Source organism: Penaeus chinensis, chromosome 1 (genome assembly GCF_019202785.1).
Source record: "Penaeus chinensis breed Huanghai No. 1 chromosome 1, ASM1920278v2, whole genome shotgun sequence".
Lineage (NCBI taxonomy): Eukaryota > Metazoa > Arthropoda > Malacostraca > Decapoda > Penaeidae > Penaeus > Penaeus chinensis.
The window spans coordinates 31457638-31464381 of NC_061819.1; positions in this window are offsets into that span (position 1 = coordinate 31457638).

Here is a 6744-nt window from a genome sequence, read left to right on the forward strand (position 1 = left end):
TATACACATATAGGGTTAAAAATATACACATACATATATATCTACACAGACATATATGTACACAGACACACACACATACACATATGAATGTCTATATAAAAGTGTATATCTATCTATCTATATACATACATACGTATATACACACATATACATATATGTATGCATATATATGTATATATATGCCCATGTATGTACATATATATATTAATATATATATATACACATATCTATCTATCTATCTATCTATCTATATCGAAGTGGACCTGGGAGCGTTAGTGGCTAAGAGGTGACTGTACTCCACAGAACCAGGACCCCACTACCGGATGCAGTTTATACTCAGGAGTAATATATATGTATATATATTATATTATATTATATAAGTATATATATTATATTATATTATATAAGTATATATATTATTTATATACGTATATATATGGATGTATATTTGTATATAGGAGTTCACCCTATACAAAACAATCCACTGCCTTGTGTCATCTATGAGATGAAAAAGGCTATGGGAGTCAACCTGGAGTGGAGTCCCTGATACAATTCGTTGTCGCTTTCGATCTCGTTCGGGCAACTCCTGCGACGCCGTTAGTGAATCCATCACTCGTGTTCGAAACTCTGATGAGTAAACACCTTATTTATAGCGCAGTAGCAACAAACACTAGGTCTTGTGCCACTTGAGCTACCCTGGAGCCCGGGGCCTCTTGTCTCGCTTGACATTGTTGTTCCTGAGTTCTCTTAACGTAAATAGCTGTAAAGTAAAATCCTGTAATTGCAGAACATTTGTTGTGCTTTGCCAGCACCTTCAGTGCTCTTGCTTTGCAGGTGACACGAGGCTACAGTAGTAGTAGTTAGCACCCCACCCCAGACCCGCAGCTCTCTTCTACACCAGGGTAGCCCTTATGGCTTTGACCCCTGGGTAGGGAGGCCCAGTAGTCTGGGGCGTCATTTGGGCGCACTTTTTCTTTGGTCCTGATTTCTTTTCATCTTAATGTGACTTTCCTGAGCCTACCGGAGTTCCTCGGAACTCCCGTATTCGCTTGGGGGGTGGGCATTGAATATATATATAAGACTTCGCCTAGGCAAGTTCGGCGGTAAGGAAGTGTCCCACACATAACTCGATCCCTCTGTGGTACTGGAGAACGCAACCAGGCTTCCACTGAGGGGGTAGAGGACTGCTTTACTCTCTTAGCTATTGCTGTTAGGTTGATAACAAAAGTTAAGAGTTTTTTTGTCCCTTCAGGACTACGATTTTGAGTAAAGGGGTCGGACCTGGTCCGATACCCAGTATGAGTGATACCCCGGCTACCCCTTCTCCTCCTAAAGGAGGAGGGACGACTAAAGACCCTTCTACGACTAATCTGATGACGAACAATGGTACCCCCACTAATGACAAGACGAGACGACCACTTTTCACAATCCCCACCCAGAATGCAAGGTTCGCGAATGTAAAATGCGTGAATGAAAATCAGTCGCTTTTGAACGTGAACCCCTTTATCATCAAAAAGGTCCTTGATGGTCAAGTGGACGGCGACTTTGATTTTGTAAAAAAAAATGCGAGATGGAAGCCTCCTTGTTAAAGTACAATACAACTCCCAGATTAAGGATTTACTTAAGCTGACGCAAATTCATGATCTTCGAGTAAGAGTGACTATTCCTATTGGCCCAAATACCTGTAAGGGAGTAATCTTTCACAGGGATTTGAGGACGATGGATGAAAGTGAAATTCTTGAGAGCATGAAGGACCAAGACGTCCAAGAAGGACGGGAATGTGCGAACGAAAACTGGACTGTGTTTTTTTACTTTTGCCTTGAATAAAATCCCTGAATATGTCAACGTCGGTTATGAACGTGTACAAGTAAGACCTTATGTCCAAAAGCCAATGCATTGTAACAGATGCCAAAAATTCGGACACACCTCATTAAGATGTATTGACAAAGATTCTTCTAAATTCACTTGCCGTAAATGTGATGCTGCAGCGGTAACTAGCAACACCCCTAGTACAAGAGATGTCAGTCAACAGCTTGCAGCTAAGGATAAGGAAATTGCCGAACTCAAACAAACCGTTCAAGAATTAAATATTAAAGTATATCAACTGACAAAATTGGTCGATCAAATGGCTGCATCAACCCAGCCTAAACAACATAAGGAGGATGATACCGAATCACAGTCCGGAGCGCACCTCCCCGTCCGGGCTACTCCTGTGAGGACTTCGTCTGGCTCGCGATCGGTTTCTCGAGAGAGAAGCAGGTCGCAGTCTGTCAGTCGTCTCCCTCGCCAGGAGGTGCAGGACATGGAGGCTTCTGTCTCCAAACCATCCCGTGAGAGGTCCCCGGGAAGCGAGGGAGAGTAGGCGCCTCCCTCCCATAAAAATAAAATAAAAACAGGTGGACAAGGCACTTCCAAACCCCATAAAACGTAATCATCGCGTCAACCATTATACAATGGAACTGTCGAAGTATTAGCTCTAAAGTAAATGACCTTAAATTATTAGCCTCGTCCTATGCTCCCGATATTATAGTTCTCCAAGAAACTCATTTGACAAACCTCGTCTCTGACGAGGTCGTATCGCTCAGGAACTACCATTTATGTCGGAAGGATCGTGAGGGTAGGGGTGGAGGCGGAGTCGCCATGTACATCCACCAAAGCCTCCCTTTTACAGAAGTGACTATTGATTCTACTTTGGAGTTTGTCGCATGCAAAGTAAAAATTAATGGCACATATCTGGCTATATGTTCAGTTTACTGTCCGCCTGATAAAGTGATAATCTATGATGAGCTTTTTGCTCTTCAAGAACGTCTGCCACAAAATAAAGTAATTTTAGGTGATTTTAATGCTCATCATACGTTATGGGGTTCCCTACGGGTGGATGGTAGAGGTGAGCAAGTAGTTAAGTTGATTAACGAGTCTGATTTAGTCCTTCTGAATGATGGTAGTCCCACGCGGGTGGACGATAATACCGGGAATTTGAGCTTTATAGACATATCACTGGTCTCATCATCAGTAGCAGCCAAGTGCCTGTGGCAAACCATTGACGACTCGTTGGGAAGCGATCATCTTCCTATCTTGATTAAATATTCATGCGACACAGTGAGAACGCCTTCAGCGCCTAAATTTAACGTAAAAAAAAGCAGACTGGGTCGCCTTCACAAGGAGCGTCAAGCTCGAACTTGTTGGAGAAACCATTGATGATAAAGTAAACAATATTCAGAATTCGATTTTAGAAGCAGCTTTGCTATCCATTCCTAAAACTTCGACAGATAGCGTTAAGCATAGAGTTCCATGGTGGACACCAGATTGCCGCAGGGCGCTGTGCCGACGCAATAAGGCCTACAGGCTTTTCCAAAATAACATCACTAATGAGAACTTTTGCAAATACAAACAAGCAAGAGCTAGGGCTCGTAGAGTAATAAGACAAGCAAAAAGAGACTCCTGGCGGAGCTTTGTCTCTACAATAAATAGCAATACCAAAATATCAGAGGTTTGGTCCACTATTAATAAAATAAATAAGAAAATAACATCATTAAAAATTAACAACATCATAGAAGAGGGTAACAATTTGGATTCACCTAGAGACATCGCTAATGCACTCGCCAGGCAGTTCTCTCATACAAGCAGCTCAGCAAACTACCATCACGCATTCCTGCCCATCAAGGAAGCGGCTGAGCTGCAACCAATTCACTTTGCCACAGGAGATGACTTTGATTACAATAAAGATCTAACAATGGATGAGCTTGTTCGAGCCCTAGAAGCCTGTAGAGGAACATCCCCAGGCCCCGATGAGATTCGATATGAGATGATGAAGCATCTTAATCATGATGACATGATTTAGTTGCTAGAAGTGTACAATGAAATTTGGAAAAGCCACACTTTTCCAAACTCATGGCACATCGCCCACATCATTCCCATATTGAAAGGAGGGGGTAATCCCAGATTTGCCATCTCCTACCGCCCAATTGCATTGACAAGTTGCTTATGCAAGGTCATGGAACGAATTGTTAACAGTAGGCTATTGCATTTTTTAAATTCCAGTAATTTACTAGTTGACGAGCAGTGCGGTTTCCGAAAAGGGACGCCAAACTCTCGATCAGCTAGTAAAGCTGGACAGTCATATTCAAGAGGCAATTGCCAAAAAAAAAATTTTGATTTCAGTATTTTTAGATATAGAAAAAGCCTACGACATGACATGGCGATATGGCCTACTCAGAAAATTTTATGCTTTCGGATTACGTGGAAACTTGCATTGTTTTATTAAAAATTTCATTTCTGACAGAACGTTTTCTGTCAAATTATTTTCTGACAATGTCACTTTTTCGGACATTTTTGTCCAGGCAAACGGGGTCCCACAAGGAAGTGTCTGGTCACCTACATTATTTCTATGTATGATTAATGACATCTTACCAGCTCCTCCTCGGAATCTTAAATACTCACTGTACGCTGATGATTGTGCATTATGGCATTCCAGCAATAATGCAGAATTCTCAGCAAATCGCATCCAATTGGCACTGGATATGATTCATAACTGGGGCCTCCAGTGGGGTTTTAAGTTTTCCATTAGAAAGAGTATTGGGGTAATTTTTTCACATAGGAGGAAGCTGAACATCAGGCTAACTCTAGACAACCACCCAATACCTATTCAAAATTCTGCTAGATTTCTTGGGCTACTTTGTGATAGTAGACTCAATTGGAAAGACCACATTGGTCAGTTAAAGAATAAATGTCAAAAAGCACTAAATTTATTAAAGTGCATTTCTGGTAATAAATGGGGAGCTGATAGACAGTCTTTGCTAATGGTATATAAAGCCCTGATTAGGTCTAAAGTAGACTATGGGTCAATCGTGTATGGTTCGGCATCGAAAACAAGTTTGAAAGGATTGGATGCTGTGCAGAATGCTTGTTTGCGTGTGTGTCTTGGAGCCCTTAAATGTACTCGGATCGAGCGTCTTGAGGTGGAGTCAGGAGTACCTCCCCTCCGACTCAGACGCGGCCAGTTGGCACTGACCTATGCCGCAAAGGTGGCTCGAGACCCGAGCCACCCTAATGGCAATGGAGGCACTAGGCCCTTTGCCACGAGACTCCACGACCTCGTCGAGAAAGTCGGTATAGATCTCTCTACCATCGATACCCTGGTTCAGTCAAACATAGCGCCATGGGAAACACCCAATTTTTCTATCATGGAAGCCTGGCTTCCATCAACCAAGGCCATGGCGCCGGAGGGTGAGGTACGCCAGAGGTTCAGAGAGATCCTTATTAAACATCTCCCTTTTTTTCATATATATACCGACGGCTCCAAGACAGATGAGTGTGTAGGTGCGGGTGTATGGTCGACTGAATGTGAACTAAAGTTTAGACTGCCGAATCATACATCGATTTTTCTTGCCGAACTCTTTGCCATTGATAAAGCTATTGATTTTGCACTATCGACGACCCACGATAGAATAGTTATTTTTTCAGATTCGTTAAGTTCACTTAAAGCTATTAAATCCTTAGATACCACTAAAAATGAATTGCTGGGTAATATCATTCGTAAGTTACACGGGGCCAACAAATCAATCAAGCTAATATGGGTACCAGGTCACTCTGGTATCCATGGTAATGAACAGGCTGACAAACTAGCCGGGTCAACTGGCGATCTGGACACTACCATAGTTCGTACAGATCTCAGGTGTTTTGTGTCTCTTATAAAAGCAAAAATACATCTCCTGTGGCAAAGTGAGTGGACCAGCCTCCAACTCACACACAAGATCAAACCAACAATTGAAATGTGGGACACAGCCCACAGGAAGATAAGAAGGGAGGAGGTGGTGTTGGCCCGCCTTAGGGTCAACGCCTCAAGATATACCCACCTCACTCCCTACATTGAAAAAAATTACCCTCCACGATGCCAGCTCTGCAACACCAGCATAACTATATCCCACCTTTTAATAGTATGCCCTAAGTATGCAAACCGTCGACAAAAAATCAAACATTATTTTAGAATAAAAAATTTAATAAAGAATAAAGATTTCATATTAATAAACATACTATCAAACGATGAAAAAATCATCAGCAGAGTAATCACTTTTTTAAGGGAGACAAAACTTTATGACCTTATATAGATTGATAGAATAAATAGGATCCATTGGCTTAATAACCTTGGCCACATGCCGCTGGTTGATAGCCAAGAAATCCAACAAAGAAAAGAAGAAGAAAGAAAATGAATCCATCAGCTGCGTAGAGAGAGGGAGCCTGCTACATGGGCAACAGCTTGCTCCTCACATTCTTTCGCCTAGGCACACACACGCACAAATACACAGACACGCGTGCACACACACACACACACACACATATATATATATGCATATATGTATATAGATAGATATACATACATATGGATATATATATATATATATATATATATATATATATATATATATATATTATATGTACATACACACACACAGATATATCTGGTCGTTTCACAGCACTCGGGCGACTGACGGACCCTGTTCTTCTGTGGGACACCTTCAAGCGTGAAACCCTTGATGCAGCCCAAGAATCGATTGGTGAATACCCAAGAGCAAGACAGAATTTCATGTCGCAGGAGACACTGGAAGCCACAGATGCTTGTCGTGCAGCTCGATTGTCAGTGGATCGTTCTCTGGTGCGCAGGAGTAGGTCACTGTTGAGAAGGGATAAGGAACAGTATATCAGGAATCTTGCAGAGGTCGAAAGCCATTTCCTAGTAAATGACCT